Below are 22,151 nucleotides of genomic sequence, written 5' to 3' on the forward strand. Positions count from 1 at the left end.
TTTTGACTGATTCCCTTTGGGTACAAAGAATATAAGAGTACAATTTACAAATAACAATTACTTTTAGTTTATATCTAACATCTCTAATTTTATTAACAATAGTACCTCAGTAACATTAAATACATGGTGACAATAAACATTCTCTTCTTCATCTAGATGTTTAATAAGAATGCTACTGGTCTCATCATTAAGCATTATACATACATACATGAGTGTAGTACATGTAAAAACACACTCATTTGTATTTTTAACATACATGAAATACTAAGGTATCATCAACTTCTTGACTTTTCTAGCTATTAGTATAATTAACTATAGTAATATACTTCATAATATATTTATTAACATTGTATTCCTTTGGATTTCTGGGGGAGGGAGACAATTCATAATAATACACAGCATTTAAAAAACAACAACGTATTATTTGAGGTAGATTCACTTGTAGTTATAGACAATCTCCAATGAAGCAAAGGAAAGAAAACCAACTACTATAGATCCATTAGGCTCTTCACCAAGTCCATTCCTAAGGATGACACCTTGCAAAACTATGTAGGACAAAATCATAAGATATTAGTACTGATAATATTCACTCATCTTATTCAAGTAAATCTATTCCATACCTTGCCAAATTAGGTTAGGGTATGCTTAAGTCTTTTTGCTAAAACAGGCAAATGACTTTCCTTTAACATTTAAATATTTAATAGTTACAAGGGCTGATATGTAACTTTAAGAATAAAGTGAGCCAGGCGCAAGCAACTTAGTGAGACCCTGTCTCTATACAAAATAAGGCTGGCGATGTGGTTCAGTGGCTGAGTGCCCCTGAGTTCAATCTCCAGTACCCAAAAAAACGAATAAAGTGAAGTAACCAATAGAACCTACAGAATGTTCAGTATAAAAGATCAAATTTTATCAGTAAAAATTACAGATATTCATTTTTGAACAGTGTTGTAATTAACTAGCAGTGCTAATATACTTCTAAATAATTCAAGTATACAAAAAGGGCTTACTCAAGTAAGATTATTTTTTAGTTTCTATTTTTGGTTTTATCTTTGTAGGGTTACAGGATTAATATTAAGCTTTCTTATCCTCTGAAAACATTTAGGTAACTTTGCAATTATCTATGTCTTGAAGTTTTGCAGAATTAAAGTCACTCAGACCAGAGATTTTGGGCAACAGGCTCTTGTGAGACTTCTCTATTACACTTATGATGACTAGGCAGTTAAATATTTTCTATGGTTTCTAAACTCATATTTAGTAAATATTCTTTTAAAAAATCAGTTTCACCTAGGCTTTTATATTTATCTGCACATAAATTTCTCACAACTTTCTTTTCAATTCTGTTTCTGGAGTTATTTTAGCACCACTTATTGTAATATATTCTTATTTTCCCTCATTTTTCTTAATTTATGGATTACACTTACTAAATAAAATTATATGTTCATTTCTCCATAAAGAACCAGTATTTCGGTAGCTGGTTTCGTTTTCTAGTTCACTTGTACCTTCGATTTTTCAGTCTCCTTTTCACAGGATTATTTTGCTCTCTTTTTGTAGGATTATTTTGTTGAATGATAGATTCACTATATTTCACTGATATTTAACAAACATTATTTTACCTAAAACCAAGATTTATTTTCTAGAATTTCTGAAGTTTTGGACATTTCTAGACAATAAGGACATTTTGGTGTGTTTTTATTAATTTCTAGTTTAACTGCAGTGGGCTCAGAGATTATTCATTTTTATCTATAATAATTAGTTCAAATTTTATAACCATCTGTTAAAAACTGAACAATAACTAATAACACCACTACCCCAAAATTAATATACTGAAGTCTTCACCCCCAATGAGACTTACTCCCTCCTACTTTTTTTTTTTTTTTTTTTTTTTGTGGTGCTGGGGCTTGCAAGGCAAGCACTCTACCGACTGAGCTATCTCCCCAGCACTCCCTCCTACTTTTCTTGTAGGATATTAATTCACGTTTCAGTGCCTTGAGATGTCTCATTTTGTTTTCTATGATCTCATATTGTTGCTTCATCCTTTGTATTTACAGAGGTGACTGCTTTTATAATTCACAGCAAAACAAGGAAAGAACATACATGCTACATCTGCAATTTATTCTGCAAAATGTCAGTTTGGGAAGTTCTGTTATGAACTGACAAGTATTTTCTCTCGACACTTTGAAGATAAGTTTTTCATTTCCTAACTTTTCTTTAGTTTGTTAAAAAGCCTCATATTATTTTAGTGCCATTCTTTTGTCTAATTCTCATGTGAATGCTTTTAAGTTTTTGCTTTTCTCTTTGACATCCTAAAAATGTATTAATATGTATCAAGGTGGAGATAAGTTTTGTCAAGCCTTCTCAGAACTTGTCCTCCCTGAATCATCAGTTCTGGAAAATTATTTTTTATGAATTACAGGAATACTGTTTAAAATATTATATCTCCTCAATTCTCCCTGATTCAGGATTCTAGTAAGTATACATTAGACCACCTTTTACTATCCTTTAACTTCTCCTATTCTTATTTTAAAATTTTTTGTACTTGTAGATGTATAGAATGTCTTTATTTTATTATTTTTATGTGGTGCTGAGGATTGAACCCAGTGCCGCACACATGCTTAGACCAAGTGCTCTGCCACTGAGCTACAGCCCCATCCCTTCTCTTATTCTTTTTACCATATTTGACATCCCTAGCTCTGCTACATTTCAAGCAATTTTCTTAATGCTTTTTTCCAGTTCAATTTTCTCTTCACAGCTGTTCTAAACTGGATGGATTAGTAACTGAGGTTTTAAATATCAATGCATGTATTATTCATCAAGGAAATAATAGTTTTCATTTCTAGAATATATTTGTCTTCTTTTGAGAATCTACCAGTCAGGCTTAGGAATGTGGCTCAGTGGTTAAGTGCCCCTGGGTTCAATCCTCAGTACCCCCTGCGAAAACAAATGAACAAAAAATTAAAAAATCTACCTGCTAATTAAAAAAAAAAAAATAGGTTTACTGTTACCTGGTTTATTATTCCTTCAAGTTTTTTTAAATAATTTCAAATAAAATTACTGTATTTTATCCAACAATTATGTTATATGAAGTTCTTAAGAGTTTAATCCCACTTAGTTGTATGTGCTGTTACTGCTTATGATAAATCACTTTTTTGTCTTTTCCTTTTTAATTCTGAATTCACCTCAGTATATACTTTATGAGATGATAAAGCCTGAAGATTCCTAATTCCAAATTCTCACCTTGAGTGGGCTTGAAATGAAATGTAGGTAAATTTTTAATTCATAAGTGAATGGTGTGATTTTTAAGATAACAAAAATATACAAAGACTGATAAACAACTTTAAAAAGTAACAAGCAAGTGTGAATATTGCAACACAAACATTAGCAAAGATGTGAACAGAGAATCCCATCAGAAATTTTAAACAGCAGAAGAATGAGAAAAAAATGTTCAAACTCACGAGGTTGCAAAAGAAACATAACTTCAAGAATAGGATTTCAGAGGTTACCATACGATTATTATTATATGTGACTGCCAAGAAGTGCAGGATAATTAAGAAAAAAAACAAATGAGAGTTCTATAAACAGATTTTAAAGGATAACCTACAGAGAGATCCAAAAGAATAAAAGTTATAAAAATATTTTCAAATAGTTATTTTAAAAAAATCACATGAATTCATTCTTAAAAGCAGATATTTAACAAAAGATTAGGTGTCAGTTCAGGCAAGTCAAACGACGAAATCCTCCTTCTACATGCCATTTCTGGTATCATAAAATTTGTGAAAAATAAACTTCAAAAAATAGTCTTCTACCAATTACAATATGATTACCATGGCCAGCAACAGAAATTTGTAATGGGCATCCTGTATTGAAAAAAGTTGAGGTATAAGCTGGGTACAGTGGCACATGCCTAGAATTCCAGTGGCTCAGGAGGCTGAGGCAGGAGGATTGTGAGTTCAAAGTCAGGTTCAGCAAAATCGAGGTGCTAAGCAACTCAGTGAGACCCTGTCTCTAAATAAAACACAAATTGAGGGCTGGGGATATGGCTCAGCGGTCAAGCGTCCCCGAGTTCAATTCCAGGTAATCACCCTACTCCCTGCAAAAGCTGAGGTACATATACCACTGTAAAAGTGAAATTCTAAAATAGCAATGATTATGAAAGCTATTTCATGTTCTAAAACTATAACAAACAGTAAAAGAAACAGAATGACAATACAAATACTGAGTACATTATCTTTGTATTTCTGTGGTTGCAGTGTCCTTTTGTACCTGTGATTTTATTGAAATCATCTTTTTTTTAGTCTAGCAAAAGTCTGACAATTTTATCTTTCCAAAAAATCCAACTCCTTGTTTTGTTGATTTTTTAGTTGTTTTTCTAGTCTCTTTTTCATTTGTTTCTCTTCTGATCTTTAAAGGAATAGAACAGTCCAAAAATGAATCCATGTATTTACAGCCAACCAATTTTTAACAAAGGCACCAACAAGGGGGTAAAGACTCACTTCAATAAATGATATTGAAAGAATAGGACATCACCATGTAGAATCCATTCTCACACTATATACAAAAATAAATTCAAAAAGAGGATTATAGGCACAAATGTAAGATTCAAACTATAAAACTTACAGAAGAAAATATCAGAAAAAGCTCCATGACGTTGGTATGAGCAATGTTTTTTTTAATATGGCGTCAAAAGCAAAGGCAAATGCTAGGATTTGGTTAAAGTTGAGGGTTTCACCCAAGGGTTCAAGGATGGAAACTTAATCCAACTACAGTGTGTGGAGGGAGGGGCCTTTAAGAGATGACCAGAATTATATACGATCATCAGACTATCAAAATATACAAGAGGGTGTGTTGGCAAAGATGTGGAGAAAAGGAGCCCTTATACACTATTGGGGAAAATGTAAACTAGGAAGGCTATTATGGAAAATACTTCCAAGTTCCACAAGATATTAAAAATATAACTACCATATGATCCAGTAATCCTACTACTAAGTATATAATCAAAAGAAATGAAATATGTTGAAGAGAGATCTATACTTCCATGTTTATTTTAGCAGTATTTACAACAGCCAAGAAATAGAAACAATCAAGCATTTGTCAAAACTAATGGATTAAAAACATACAAAAGTATTATTCATACATATAAAGGATGAAATCTTGTCATGGATAAACCTGGAGTTCATTATGTTAATTGAAATAAACCAGACACAGAAAGACAAATACTACATGATTTCATTCCTATATGGAATCTAAAACAGTCTACCTCAGAGAAGAAATGGTAGTCATCAGAAGCTTGAGAGTTAGGAGAAAGGGGAAAATAAGTTGTGTCAAAGGATATATAATTACAACAGAATAGGCAAATGGCGACAAAGTACATAAGTAATTTCCTGGGGTAGTGGTGGGGAAGCATGTATAACTATTATAGGTATAGAGTTTCTTTCTTATATGATGAAAATCTAAAATTAATTAAGGTAATGGTTGCAAAACTCTGACCATACCAAAAAAACTCAATCAATTCTTCAAACAGGTGAACTATGTGTTATGGGAATTACAGCTCAGCAAAGCTGCTTTAAAAAATTCGAAAATATAAAAAGTACATTACATTTGCGTAAACGTTATCTTATGTTTAGGCAAATAATTGCTAAAATGTAGATATACAAGAATGAGTTGTTCATTTATATAATTCTAATCTTCATAGAATTTTAGTGTGTAAGCCTAACGAACATTAAACACATTAACCTTTAAATGAAATATTTCATTTTCTTTAATTTGAGTCTATCAAGAAAAATTCCTACTAGAGAATTCTTCACATTGTGTGAAAATTAAAAGCAAATGTCAACTCAGAAATGTCATAAGAAACTCCAAAATGAATCATCTTTACCCATGTAAAAAAAAAAAATTACCTTTGACCTGGACCTAGAAAGGAGTATTTTACAAAACAAAAATGTTAGAAAAAAACAGAACACCAAAAACAAGGTCTACTCAGTCCTTTAACAAAATGTAATGTTTTAAGATAGATCTTCAATGGATATAATTTTCTAAGGCTTAAAATTTGAATAAGCTTACTTTCCAAAATGTTTCTGTAGACTGCTAATCATTTTCAGTACTTGATAAAAAGTTTTGAGTTGGGTCCAAGTTACAAAGTTCCTTTTAAAAAAAATGTATTAAGACACTTGTTTGTAAATTGTATTCGGCTATGTATAAAAAGTTAAATCAGTAAATATCCTACTTCTGTGTCTTGCACTTCAGGCATTTATACATGTAAAACAATGCATGCTTGAAAATATAGGATGATAAATCAAATTAAACCTGTTTTGATTGTTCACAGATGTCTGCATTTCACCCCTTCTAACAAAAGAATGAACCTCATTAGTGAAAAATATATCACGGGTTGGGGATAGCTCATTTGGTAGAGTGCTTGCCTCGCATGCACAAGGCCCTGGGTTCAATCTCCAGCACAAATATCACAGAATGCAAAATGAGTAGAGAAAGGACGAATAAGTTAAAATAAATCATTTAACTGAATCATACAACAGGACATAGTAAAGGCTATAAATGATTTGGAATCAGAATGTTTTGTTCATTCCTCTGTTTAGAGACTGAACACAGCATAAAATCAGTTATAGAATAACTGTAAGCATAAGTTCACTAGTAGAGACTGAAATTAACTTGCCGTGTACTTAAAATTGTGATTCTGACACAAAGTAAGGTCAGGCAGGAAACTTCATCTCTGATCATATATACAAACATCTGTTCTTATTAATCAATTTTCCTAAAACCTCCAGGTTTTGTTATCATAAAAGTCTTTAAGTCTGATGTCTCCCTTGCATCTTCATTCATTTCCATGGAGCTCTATCTCAGAATTTATCAGAAATGTACATTGATTGAGCAGTCTATATATATCTCTGAAGTAATTTTCAGACATTAAAATGAAATAAAAGATATGAACAGTCAAAAAAATCAGCATTTTAAAAAATATTTTTTAGTTGCCAATGGGCTTTATTTTTATGTATTTTTATGTGGTGCTGAGAAGTGAACCCAGGGCCCCATTCAAGCTAGGCAATCAGTCTCCCACTGAGTCACAACCCCAGTCCAGCATTTTGAATTAGTGTATCAAAGTGACAGTATATAGGCTTAATTCTCTGGGAATGAGGAAGCTATGTCTTCTTACAATTTGATTCAATAATGACTTTTTCTGTTAGCAAGATCAACAATGAAATGAGAAATATTCACATTCCCCATACTTCATCATGAATACCACTAAAATAACCCAGAATAGACTCAAACAGGTATTCCTTACATTCTACATTCTAAGAGAAAGTAAGCCTCTCAACCAAAAGACAGTACCGATTACAGAAGTTCCTACTACAAAATGAAAATGAGAATTGAGGATGAACCCAATTAAACTAATTATATAGTTGAAATCTTCCTGGTACATTTCCAGTAAAGACTCCACAGTGCAACAGAAGGATTTCTCTCTTCTATTTAAGGGAGCATATGCTTTTATAATAGAAGTTATTTTGGGAAAACAGTGGCACATTATTTTGTGCGAAAGGCTTTAGGACATATCATGGCTATCCATTTAGCTGTTCTGTGTATGCAATGGTGGGGGGGGCTTTATCAAAACATGAATGATGAATGAAATGTGAAGATCCAGGAGAAACTGTTTAATTGCTGCTGCCACAGAGAACATGTGTACTGTGCCCAGTACTCTTTTCTACAACAAATACCTCTAGCTCCAAAATAAATAATTAAGGTAAGAAAACATCAGGACTTAGCAGTACCTATATACCATCAGGTCTGTTTTCTTGAATAGTTTTTGTCAAAAAGAACACAGGAGGGCTGGGGATATGGCTCAGTTGGTAGAGTGCCTGCCTCGCATGCACAAGGCCCTGGGTTCAATCCCCAGCACCGCAAAAAAAAAAACAAAAAAAGAACACAGGAGAAAGGTAGCAGTGGTACATGTAGATTTGCCTTCTGGGTCTTTGTATAAGTTGGAATAAGAATTAATAACTATCTCTTTCTGCCCCCACCCCTACCACTGTCACGAACTAAGCAGTTTTCTTCCATCATGCCCTCTGACATGATACTGTTGCGTCATAGGCCCAGAGCAAAGGAGTTGATCAACATGCACTGAGCCTCTGAAACCGTGAACTAAAATATTTTCCTCTTCTAAGGTGTTCTGATCTGATTATTTGGTCATAGTGGCACAAAACTAACTAATACAAAAACGTGGAATGTGGTATCCTGATAAGAGGAGACACTCCTGAGGACAGACTCCATGCAAAGGATTCTCTAATGAAAAAGAATTCTAGCCTAAAATAGGTAGAATGGTCAGTCCAATCCACAAACAGCCACAGAACTCTGAAAGGAGCTAGGTATCATGCCGTGATATTAAGTTAGAAATCACTGAGAAATAACTGTTTCTTTATGGGTATGCCATTCCATTTGGAGAAATGAACCAGGCAATCAATGCACTGCTGTATTGCCTAATAATGACCTGCTAAAATGTGCAAAATTAAGTACTACTATGAATGGAAGTCATTTCACAAATAAAATATTACTTTTCAGGAAGTTCTTCACTTTTCAGCCTTTCTACTGATAACTCATCAGAATAAAACTAAATTATTTTGTTACCTTTCAATAACATTTCAAATGAATTTGGAACTGCGGAATGAAAAAGTATCTTAGTCTGAAAATCCCTGAATTACAGCTGTTTTGTTATTTTGACCTCTCATAGGAATAAAAACTACAACTGATGTATATACCATACATTTCATATTCTTTGAACTACTTTAATTATGTGATTTAAAATGTTAAACATTTATGGATATTTTAGTTAGCAATATAATTCATGTGAAGCAATATTCAAAATATTAGAATATACTTCTGTGTTAGAAAACTGAAGTATAAAAGTGGGAAATGCTAAAAGTATGTTAAATTTTAAAAAAGATGAAATGGTGTACACACAATTAGATTTCAATATGTAAAACATATGTACAATAAAATTAAAAGCCACACCAGTACTGCCTTATGTGGTGTGATTATGAAGTGGAAACTTTTTCTCCAATATTCTGTTTTTTTTTCTGTATTTTCTGACCCACAATACTCATTTACTACTCCGATAATAAAAAGAACAATAACAAGGAAAAAATAAGAAATAATGTGCTCAAAGGTGGCATCTTGCCCACAAAACACAGGAAGATTAGAGAATGTGTCCATTTCCTTGCACTTAACAAGTTCTCAAATTCTCTGGTTAGAGTTAAGGAGTCAATTTTTTTTTTTTTTTTTTTTTTTTTTTTAAGGTACTGGGACCAACACAATACCCTTGACAGTAACAATAAGACGGTTTCCTTACCCAATAAATGCTATTAAAAGCTTTTTAAAAAAAACAAAAACACAGACTATTTCACTTAGGTTCATCTGGTACCACTTTTTAGTGGATGTCACTCACATGTGTTAAATTCTTTCAAAAGGTATCTGACATCTAAAAAATTATGCTTGCAGATCTTATTTTCAATCTTAGAGAACTATTATTAAAAGGTCTCTGTGTTGATCATGAAATGCAAAACTAAAAAATAAGACCCAAGGAACTATCACTAGTAAGAGACTAACAAATTAATAAGTGATAGAACATGCTGTATAACTGATGTTTTTGCTGAGTTTCCCTCCTCCCCCGATTTTCCCCTTCCTTTCACTATTGCATTATCTTTTTTCTTTTTCATTTAGGAATAGAGTATCTTTAAATTTACTTCTGTAACTTTTATCCTATGTAATTTAATTCTTGAGGTTGAGACAAAAAAAAAAAAACCAGTCACTTTGCCTAGGAAAATTTCTCGTTAATAATTTCTGAATGTCAAAATAGCCTAAACCATCATAATCAACAAAGAGTATAAAAATAGAAGTTACCAAGCTCCTCTGCTTTTGGCTTATAATTTTCAGTATGTGCTTGTGATTTCTTCAGCAGTGTTTTGGAGCCCCCTACCCATGCAATCAATAACTGAACAGAGAACTACAGGATAATCACACCCATCAAAATTGCTGAAAAAATGAAAAGGTGGGGTTCAGAAGGTTTCATCTTGTTTCACTCTTTTTACTGTGAAACTTGTTATCAATCCCTGCAACTATTAGGATCATCTTCCTGTCTTGACATACATTCTTGGATGTTAACAATTAAATGCAGCTTGGCTAAAAACAGTGAAAATATTCCAGCATCTACAACTGCCATGTGTGCATTTTGTGAAAATGCGCCAATGCATCTCTGAAACTGACTGCCTAACTTAGTAACAAAACTCTGTACTCTAAGCTTGAATACTTTGAGATGTTTTCCAAAATTGAAGGTAAAATATACATAATAGAACCAATCAAGACCTGGTTGCTAAAAAATAGGAGGTTAAAAAAAGATCGAATTTAATAGTTCAGTTCCTATTTTGCTTAACAAGTGAGTTCTGGTTAATAGTTCACTTCAACAATATCGTTTCTGATATATTTGTTGATTTTGTCTTATTTGATAATCTGAATTTTCTCAATTTAAGTAACAGATTTTGGAGAAACAAAAATCTTAGAAATACTATAAATCCAGACTGAAAAAAATTGTTGCATAGTAAGTGGTTCCATAGAAATAATAGTTAATATAGAAATTACCATCCTCTTACTATATATTCTCCTCTTAACTACTGACATTAGACATTTGCTAGTTCAAAGTGATGTTTATCTGTAATGAATATGCTAAGGTTATTGGGTAGTCCCAGGAAGACATCCTGCACCTTTTACTGCCTTTTAGCTTATGGTAGAGGGTAGGAGAAGTGGAGAGAAGATATTAGAAGTTTTCTTCTAGAAAGAAAATTATTATTTTTTTTTGTTTTGCTTTGCTGTGTTGGTGATTGAGCTCTGGACCTTATGTGTGCAGGTGATCTAACACCTGAGTTTCACCCCCAGCCCTGGAAGAGGAATCTTTTTTTGTTAATGTGTGTTTTTGTGGCACTGAGGATTGAGCCCAAGGGTTTTCTACCACTGAGCTACACCCCCAACCCTTTTTATTTTATTTTGAGATGGGGTCTTGCTAAATTGCCTGGGCTGTGCTGGCAACTTGAGATCCTGCCACCTCAGCCTCCCCAGTTGCTGGGATTACAGGAATGCATCACCACACTTGGGTTGGAAGAGAATTTTTAACTGCTAGATTTTGAAGTGGTTAGGTTAAGAAATACATATACACATACACACACAATCTTTAAACAAATTAACACCATGAAAAGGGTAAAGCTGAGTCCAGTTGTGTCCCGAACCTACAATCCACCTTTCTTCTCTTTCCCCTTTAAAGTCAAATACCTACAACTCATTCTTAAAACTGATCTCTAATGCCACCTGCTGTTGGCAGTTCCAGGACCTCAAATGTTCTACCCATCTGATCCAGTATTATCCCTGGCTTGATTTGCACTCCTGCATGAAGACAAAGACAGCTCACTATTAACTATGCACAGGCTTATGAAATAAAAATCAGGTACTGTATTTTCTGGTAAGATGTAACATTAAACCTACAAATGACTGAGCTCTTACTACGAGTAATCACAGATTTCTCAAAAGAAAACTTTTAAAATAAAAGCAACATTAGCTTTTAGTTTTTCCTCTTTCTGAAAGGAATAATATAATAAAGTATGATTGTAGCCTTAAAAACCAAAGTCCTAAGAAAATGAGTACAGTCATGTAATTATTACTTTAAAATTTTATGTTCCTAAAAACAACACTAAACAAGATTTTTTAAATGAAAAAAATTCACTTTGTAATCATTCATAAAGGAAACTTCATCCCAAGATGTATTAATATTTACGCTTTCTTAGTACTAATATACACTAAAAGGGCAGTCAAATTCTAGTTTTATAGTAAAACTGACAAAACTATGAGAAGTATTGTACCATCCTTTGTTCCAAAGGTTCCATCTCTTTCTAGCAAATTCTAACAAAGCTATGAACACCTAATTTTAAACGTGAGTTCCTCTATAAAGTTCTCTTTGTATATTCTCTTGCTCGCCACCTTCCCCAACAATTCTGTGATTCCCATAAACATTCTGTAAGTATTTCTAGCTAAGGCAGTGATCATATTACTCCATAAACTTTTTTTTTTAAAAAATATATATGTATTTTCTTTAGTTGTTGATGGACTTCTTACTTTTATTTATTTATATATGGTGCTGAGAATCGAACTCAGAGTCTCACACAGGCTAGGCAAATGCTCTATCACTGAGCCACAACCCCAGCCTTCCATAATCTGTTTATGGCACAGGATAGGCACTAAAATCTTTTATGAAAAAAATGAATAAATCAAAGAATTCTGAGTCTACACTAGATAGTATGTTCAAAATAGATTAAAAAACAAGTAGGCCCTCTTCTGTGAAACTACAAAGCAAAATATTAGTCCTTTTAATAGTTATGTAAAGTATAAAAGACTCGATAAAATTATAAACTTAAGATACTAGAAATGTTTGAAATTAGTGGTGATAATTGCACAACTTTGTATATGCCCAGTATGGTAAGTACCCTAAAAAATCAATAAACTGCACATTTTTAAAGGGTAAATTTTATGGTATTTGAATTATATCTGAACAACATATGTTTACGCTTTATTCTAAAATTGGCTAACTTTACACAGGGTACAATTAAGGGAACAACTCTATAGAAAACTACCATGCTACTATTATGTAGCAAAAATGCCAAGGAAAGAAAAGCCAAAAACCTAGGTAATATCAAACCAATCTTTTTCAACAACTCCATTTCAAAATAATTAAAATTTGCTGGCACAGTGGTGCACGCCCATGATTAAATTCCAGGAGCTCGGGAGACTGAGGCAAGAGAATGGTTGAGTTCAAAGCCAGCCTCAGCAAAAGCAAGGAGCTGTCTCTAAATAAAATGAAAAGTAGGGCTGGAGCTGGAGCTTAGTGGTTGAGTGCCCCCAAGTTCAATTCCTGGTACCAAAAGAAAAAGAAAAAGAAAAACAACAACAACAACAACACCTTGTTGGAGCAATTTAAAATTTGCCTGGGAAATCATGTACATGAGCAAGATCTAAGGCAGATTATCATCATCCACTATTTTCTTACTTGAGAGACATTTATCTACCAGTTCTACACATCATTAAATTCTCAAGTCAATGGGGTCTTAAATCTAATAATTGAACTCATGGGGTTTTAATAATTCTCCACAAAAAATTATTTCGTTTAATTACTTTTTCAATGAACTGTTTCTTGAATAACCTATTAAGCTGGCATACACCTCTTTTCTTTTTCTTTTTTAAGATATGGGGCTTGCTATGTTGTATAGGCTGGCTTTGTAAACTCAAAATCCTCTGCCTCACCTTCCTAATATCAGGGATTACAGGTGTGCACTAACACACCCAGCTAGACATTTCTTTTCTAAACAGAAATTTACCTTTTGGAAGGCAAGTTAAAATTGTGGCTATGAATTTTATTTATAATTCATTGTGTTCTTTAAATGTACATATCTACACTAAAGTAACATCAAATAAACTAACCAGTTGACAACATGTTAGTCAATCTAGCAACAAGTATCAATGCTATTTGACTTAATATGTAAGGAATATGCAATGGTAGTAAAATATCTATTTCTCCAGTCCTGCTCTGCTCATCAAAATTTCAATTTTTAATCACCTCCAATAGGAAACAGGTTTCTATTTTTCATTCGCTACCAAAGTATGCTAAGAAACTATGATCACAATAGCAAGCTATGATGCAAAACTCCAAAATGGAATTTTCTTTAAATGCTGGAAAGGAATGTACACTGCTGCTTCTTTTAAATTAGTGATTAAAAAAAAAAAAAAAATTAGTGTGTGATAAATGTAAGTAAATATTATTATTTATACTTTCTAAAATATTACTAGGGAATGTACCATTCTGAAATAGCACAGAAAATACAAGAAGTTGAAAGAAAGTCAAATATAAACATTTTATAAGAAATGTAAAGAGAACTTTTATATCCTTTAGAAAGAAAAAAAAACAGGAAATCCTATTATAAAATTCATAATAAACGTATTTCTTATAAAACAATCAGGTGATTTCTATCTACTTCTACCCAAATGACAAACAAAATACTATGAAATATATTCTAACTCCCGGCTCGACGGCGCACACCTGTAATCCCAGTGGCCTGGGGGGCTGAGGCAGGACAACTGCAAGTTCAAAGCCAGCCTCAGCAAAAGCGAGGCCCTGAGCAACTCAGTGAGACCCTGTCTCTAAATAAAATACAAAATAGGGCTGGGGATGTGGCTTAGTGGTCGAGTGCCCCTGAGTTCAATTCCCAGTACGACTACTCCAAAAGTAGAAGATTTATGATTAAATTAGGTTTGAAAAGATACTTCGACATGGCTAAATAATGTAAGCAATGACTAAGACAAATAACAAACTGAAAACAAATTTGCAATCCGTATTTCAAATGACTAAAGAAACCCTCTTATAGTATTGAAAAATCTCCAGAATAAATTATTTAAGTAGAAAAAGATGTAAAAGAGTGTGTACAGCATGCTACTATTTGTATTTTTAAATACAAGAAGAACATGCATACGTGAGACATGTATTTGCTTTATATGCATAAAATATTCCTCAAACATATCAAAAGCACTGATAAGGGATTTACTTTCTGGAAGTTTCCTTGCATCAACTTCGGTCCCAAATAATTTATTCTTAATATGGTAGAGGTAAACCTGAAGGCACATTCAATATAAAGTTTTCTTCATTTTGGTTGAGAAATGGTTGTTGTGCTTACCATTTATAACAACATAGTGCTATCAAAGTGCCTAAGGGGGAAATTCCAAGATGGATTTGTTCAGATTTTTGAAAATGAGTCATAATGGTAACAATGTTTAATTGTTTTTCTGCTTAAAGGGATCTACAGATGCCAAGCAATTTGTATCAAAATCCCAACATTTTTTGGATAAAAAGAACCCCATTACCACCACAAATTCATACAGAATCTCAAGGAATCTCAAAATGCCTAAACAATCTTGAAAAAGAACAAAGTTGAGAGGACTCACATCTCATTTCAAAAGGTACTGCAAAGTTTTAGTAATCAAAACAAGGTGGTGGGCTGGGGAGATAGCTCAGTCAGTAGAGTGCTTGCCTTGCACTGGGGTTCGATTCCCAGCACTGGAAAAAAAAACAAAACCACAAGGTGGTACTGGCATTAAGACAGACTGACCAATGGAATGGAAGAGTCCAGAAACAAATTCTCACATACGTGGACATGGGATTTTTTTTTTTTTAAACAAAGAAACCAGAACCAGGAAATTTTATTATCTTTAATGAAGGTGCTAACAAAACTATTCACCGTCAAAAGAATCAAGTTGGATCTTTACCTTAAGCCATATATTTAACTTAAGATAGATCTCAAACTTAAATATAAAAACCAAAGCCACAAAAGTCTTAGAAGAAAACACAAGTGGAAATACACTGAATCTGCCCAGTTATTTCTAAGATACACCAAAAGCATACATAATAAAAAACAAATTGGACTTCATCCATTTTTTATTAAAGAATTCAAACACGACTCAAAAATGGTCCAAGATTTGCATAGACATCTCTCCAAAAACATCCATAAATGACCTAAGCCTATGAAAACATGTGAGCATCATTAGTCCTAGGGAAATGTAAATCAAAACCACGGTGAACTGTATCATATTCTCTTTAGGAAGGCAAGAAAGGAAAGAAGGGAAGGAATAAAAGACAGGAGCTGGAGAAATTTTGGAATGCTTATGTGTTGCTGGTGGGAATATGAATAGTGAAGCACCTATGGCAAATAGTTTGGAACTTCCTTAAAATCTAAACAGAATTACTATGTGATCCATAAACTCCATTTACAAAGTACAGTTGACTCTCAGTATCCACAGGTTGGACCACCAATGAATTCAATCAACCTTGGATCAAAAATATTCAGGAAATAAATGTATCTGTACTGAACATGCATATATTTTTTCTTATTATTCACTTAATATTATATACGAACTACTTACGCAACATTCACACTATATTAGGTATATTGGGTATTATAAATAAGAGATGATTTAAAGTATATAGGATATTTTGTATAGTACTCTTATATAAGGGACTTGAGCATTCAAGGATTTTTGTATAATGGGGGTCCTGGACCCAATCTTCTAAGGGCACCCAAGGGATGACAGCACACATCCAAAGAATTGAAATCGGGACTCACGCAGGTATTTTCAGACCAACGCTCATTGCAGTATTATTCACAACAGCCAAGGGTGGAAACAAACCAAGATTCCACCAATAGATGATTTTTTTTTTTTTTTTAAAGTGGTGTACTCATATGACAGGATATTACTCCAATATAAAAAGGAATTAAGTTCTGGTATATGTATACTACACAGATTAAACTTGAGGACATTATGTTACACAAAATATGCCAAACAAAACAGGACAAGTACTGGATAATCACTTATATGAGGTAGCTTGAATAAGTGAAAAAAGCATACTAGGCATTACTTTTTGCTGGGGATAGGGAAAAAATAGAGAGTTATTGCTAATGGTTACAGAATTTTGGTTTTGGGGTAATAAAGAAATTTTGGGAATAGTAATAATAGTTGCAATAACACAGTGAATGTAATTAATGCCACTGAATTGTAAAACTAAAAAGAATAAATTTTTATTTTTTTTTGGTACCGGGGGGATTAAAGGAGCTCGAAATCCTCCCGCCTCAGCCTCATGAGTCACTGGGATTACAGGCGTGTGCCACAGTGCCTGGCTTAAAAATGGTTAAAATAATAAATTCCACATTACATACATTTAACATCAATTTAGAAAATGACATAATACACTAAATCACTGGATTTAAATGGTGAATTTGTGATGATATTTGAATTATATCTTGATAAAGATGTTATTTTAAAACATAATACTTCTATTTCAGAAATGAAGAAAACAAGGCTCAGGATGATCAATTTACCTAAGATTTATCCTACTGTTTATTTTCAAGAGCTGGGTACAATTTTTTCTGACTTATAATCCACAAACTTAATTCATATGATTTCATCAAGAAATCATAAAACATTTTAAATCTCATGTTCTTATGGAGAGGAGCGATCTATCAGAAATTTCTGAATGCCACAGCAATTTGGAGAACTAAGAGCTTGTAGCATTTGTAGTTTCTGGTAACATGTAAAAAGTACATGAATGACAGTAAAGAATTAATTCAGAATGGGGATGTAGTTCTGCTGTAGAGTGCTGAACTAATGTGTTCAAGCCCTGGGTTCGACCCAAGTGTGTGTGTGTCTCTGTCTCTGTCTCTCTCTCTCTCTCTCTCTCTCTCACACACACACACACACACACACACAAGAAGGGGGGGAAGAAAGGGGGGAAGAATTAATGACTAAAAAAAATCATCGCTTCAAATAGTAATATTCCCTTAGCCAAAATATTAAGTCAACTCTTTCTGTCTGTTTTACTTACATATGCATACTATCTAAATCTGTATGTGGGAATACCTGGTGCCTACAATCTGAAATACAATGATGTATAAAGGGACTAAAACTTGTGGTCAACAAGTGTGATATCTTTATTAGACAAGTGAACAGAATTAAGAAAAGATAGTGGTATAATTGGTTATCTGGCAGAAGGGGGATGACTCTTCTTTTTGTTTTTTGAGATGGGATCTCACTATGTTGCACAAGATAGTCTCAAATTCATGAACTGAAGCAATCCTTTCTCTCAGTCTCTTGAGTAGTTGGGACTTCAGTCATGTGCCACCACACCCAGCTGACATTTTTAATATATTAACCTGCTTTATGAGGAACAACAGAAATATTTTACAAAATAATTTGTTTAATAAAAGCTTTCAACATTTGTTAGTAGATCTGATCCTTTCCAACTATCCTGGGTAGTAGTATACCAAGCAGTATCTTTGGGTTCAGTTTCTCCTCTGTTAATTTGTCCATAATGACACTGTTAGTAGGAAAGCAAGATTCAAATCTAGGTTACCTGACTACAAATCCAGTATTTTTCCCACTAACTTTAGGAATAATCAGAGTATGCTCCATTTTAAATGTCATAATTTTATAAGTTATATTACATTGTTATACTATTATATCTTTGACATGACTCTCAGACTATTTTGAAATAACCTAAAAAGATTAAAATCAAATTTCCTGGAATAGGAATAATGTAAATTAAATGAAAACTAATAAAACTATCTGAATTTTGTCAATGACCATATATTACTGGGAATTACACTTACCCGTTTTGGAGGACAGTGTTCATTCTTTTCATCTGTCATCTTCCCACTTTTAAGTGTTTTCCTTGGGTGCTTGATAGTTGTTTTTATGGCAGGTCGACATACATAATTCTCCAAGTTCTTTGGAGGTTTTTTAGTTCTCTTAGCCTGAAGGCCAATTTTCAATTTTAAATTTCCCTCTGAAAAGTTTGTTTCTTTCACTGAAAACTGTTGCTGTGCATCAGTCAAACCATCATCTTTCCCTGCTTCGATGCTTCTTTCCCGATTCCGCTTGCGAAGGTCCTCTTCTTCCTTTGTGTTATTCTCTAGCTCTATTTCTCTCTTGCTGACCAGTGTGCCAGTACTGATGGCAGAAGGACTCTTTCTTGAAAAACCTTCGGAATCAGAACCCAATCCTAACATAGCAGTATTTCTAGGGTCCATCACAAGCGTATGTTATTGCCAAGTAATCTTATGAAAATTTTACAGAACTTTGTTCCATAAAAAACAGGGATTTCCAAAACTTGCAACCAGCATCTCTTTCTCTGCAGAATAGATCATAACAAAAATTTATCAGAAAAGAGGCAGCTATTGATTAACGTGAGAAATGGGCATATAGGGAAAAGGACAAGAAGTCAACAAGCACCCAAAAACCACAATAAAACAAATCAAATTGAAGTTTGGAATAGATTTAAGATCGTTTAGTTTTGAATACATTTAAAATTTTCAGAAATTTCTCATTCTATAGATATCATGAAAAAATACAAGTGTAACGGTACAAATCAAAATTTAAGCATCACTATTATAACTCAATCAAAAAGTTTTTGCTACTGATGGTCAAGCAAACAAACTAAGATAAAAATAACTTCATTTATTTTAGAACTGTTCGATTTGAAGGAATATATTTCTTATGTTTTAGTTGAATAAAATCAGTTTTACTGAAGGTAGAGGATCCTTTTACTGGTTTTAAGTGGGTTTCAGAGTTTCATTTATTAGATGCTGTCAGGCTTTTTAGGTTAGGACTTTGAAGCAGGAATAATCTTGTATGATTTAACTCTGAATTCATTCAATCCATCCAAAAATATTTCTAACCACCTACTATATGCCATGGATTATACTACATCCTGGAAATATATATTCAACAAATCCACTCAGTTCCTAAACTTATGAGGCTTATAATCTAGGCAAAAAAGACAATAAATAAAACAATAATTATAAAAATGTCTGATAAAAACTGTTATAAGAACTTCTGAAAATTAGAAATTTATTTTTGTAAGTTCTCCTAATAGCAAATAGTTAGTTGGCATATGTCGATTCCCCAAATATGTAACTTTTGGGGGGTGGGCAGTTTACTGGGGATTGAGTGCCAAGGGGCACTTTACCCAGCTACATTCCCAGTCTTCTCACAAATTTGCTGAGGGTTTTGCTAAATTGTGGAGGCGAGTCTCAAATTGTGATCCTCCTACCTCAGACTCCTAAACCACTGGGATTATAAGTGTGTGGCATTGTACCTGGCCACATCTATTTTTAAACCAGCATCCTGATTTATTTTGATAGGTGGTACACCTAATCTAAGAATCTGCACAGTATAGTATTCCCCCATACATAAAGATCCTCAAGAAACCAGAGTACCATATAATCAGAAGGCTGACTGGTAAATATAAAGTAAAACAAAATAATTTACTATTCTTGAGTAATAAAAGGCTTGTCTTCCTTTCAAGAATATGTCTGACTCAAGATCCAGGACTAGGGGCTGGGGCTGTAGCTCAGTGGCAGAGCACGTGTCCAGCATGTATAAGGCATTGGGTTCGATCCTCAGCACCACATAAAATTAAATAAGAGTTATTGTATCCATCAACGACTAAAAAAATTTTAAAAAGAAAAAGATTCAGGACTAGTATTTGGAAAAAGAAGAATCTCATATCCCTGAGAAAATACCATTTATGAAGTAAAATATTTTACAGTTTTAACTATGTGCCTTAATATTTTTCCTTCCAAAAAATTTTTTAAGATTCTCAAGGACAAAGACCCAATGATATAAAACTATTTTTATAGCTCCTATAAGGAGTATCAGAAAAATGCCTAATCCAATGACTGGCATGTACCAAGGACTTAATAGAAGACACCCAATATTTTAGCAGTGGCAGCAGCAGCATTTTAAACAGTTACTCAGCAAATAATGGTCAAATGACAGAACTTTTAGTTTGTCCCTATTCTGTTCAATCACACAAACAATTCAAGAGTAATCTTCCTAGCATTTCACTTTGGAAATTCTGTCTGCTATTTCACAATGGTATTCAAGGTTTTTAATAAATTGGCTCTATTCTAACTATTCAAACTTGTTTATCCTTATTTTCAACATACATCTCCCATGATTAAGTCAATCAATCAGTTTTCTTAACTGTTCCCAGAAATCATATTTGCTTCTGCTTCTGTGTTGTGTGCTTTCTCTCCCTTAAAAGTACAAGGTCCTATTTTTTCCATGATGGATTTGGGATCCTGAAATTCAAAAAACTCTGAAAATCAAGTTTCTTCATAATTCATTAGTGACAAACATGACCTGCACCTATTTTAGTCTTAATTATCATAATTTCTATGCATATTTATATGTTACAATGCAGAAGTATTAAGATGTTGATTACAGAGTGCTTTTCCAAACACTCTGGTGCCAATTCACCCAATCTATGTACCCTTTTTTAAAGCCGGGAAACGAACAAAAAAACCTTTGGCATCAAAGATTCTGAAGGATGGACTATAGACCCATATTCTCAGACCTACATTTAAGCTTGCAATGACCAGATCCATCCATTATTATTCATGTAGGATTACAATTTGGGCAACTTACTTTTTCTTACTCCACATGTCAGCATCTGGAGATACAAGTATTTGAGTGAATGAATCAATTTCAAGGCCTCTTTAACTTCAAACACAATGTTCGGCCTGTAGCAAATGTTTGTCCTTTCCTATTTTACATAAATATCCTGTGTTACAATGAGAAATTCATAATTTTTTCTACATAGACATTTCATATAGATGGTTATCTATAAACTTTCTAAAATATATTAATTTAATCAGTGACATTTCTCATCATATCTTACACCTTCTCTGTAACATCAAGGATTGTCTAAGAAAAGCAACCGTGCTGACTGATCTCACTTTATATTCCTGACCAATAACTTCAAGTGAACCCTTAGTACTACCAACTTATTTCTCTAATCCATTCACTCCAGCACCCTTTCAGACAAATATTTCATCTCATCTTCACTCCCTTCATCAACTGCTTCCTATCTGACAATGGTGGTAGAAAGGATCAGAAGAAAATTGCTAAAACAACCTACTGCTTATCTCTCCACCTATCTGCATCCATTTCTACAGACTCTGCCTTCCTTCTTTTTATAATACATAAATTGTTTCTACTTCTAATTCCTTAAGGACTAAATCCTATCAATTTTGTTTTATGCAACTACATCCCCCTTTTCCACTTATATCATCTCTCCTTTCCTCTGCATTCACTCCAGCACCCTTTCAGACAAATATTTCATCTCATCTTCACTCCCTTCATCAACTGCTTCCTATCTGACAATGGTGGTAGAAAGGATCAGAAGAAAATTGCTAAAACAACCTACTGCTTATCTCTCCACCTATCTGCATCCATTTCTACAGACTCTGCCTTCCTTCTTTTTATAATACATAAATTGTTTCTACTTCTAATTCCTTAAGGACTAAATCCTATCAATTTTGTTTTATGCAACTACATCCCCCTTTTCCACTTATATCATCTCTCCTTTCCTCTGCATAATGCCAATCAGCATGAAAACAAACTCTCACCCAAGAAAACTATACTCCATATCCTCCACCAGCCTCCCAATTCCCTATTTATCCTTACAACAAAACTTCTTGGAAGAGTTCTCGATAGTCCCTATCTTCAAA

The 22,151-nt window shown here is 33.3% G+C and overlaps 1 long non-coding RNA gene across 10 annotated transcripts in view; it reads right to left on the reverse strand.

The window, feature by feature from the left end:
* Positions 1-22,151, reverse strand: part of LOC306640661 — an 84,692-nt gene that overhangs the window by 35,830 nt on the left and 26,711 nt on the right. For 8 of the 10 annotated variants that reach the window (XR_013757846.1, XR_013757847.1, XR_013757848.1 and 5 more), the window contains exon 2: positions 18,246-18,766. This is a non-coding gene — a long non-coding RNA (uncharacterized lncRNA). Of the gene's footprint in view, positions 1-18,245; positions 18,767-21,066; positions 21,714-22,151 lie in introns of those variants that run through there. The other 2 variants (XR_013757854.1, XR_013757855.1) reach the window with 2 other exon arrangements.

The sequence above is a fragment of the Sciurus vulgaris genome, assembly GCF_902686455.1.
Source record: "Sciurus vulgaris genome assembly, chromosome: 1".
Taxonomy (NCBI): domain Eukaryota; kingdom Metazoa; phylum Chordata; class Mammalia; order Rodentia; family Sciuridae; genus Sciurus; species Sciurus vulgaris.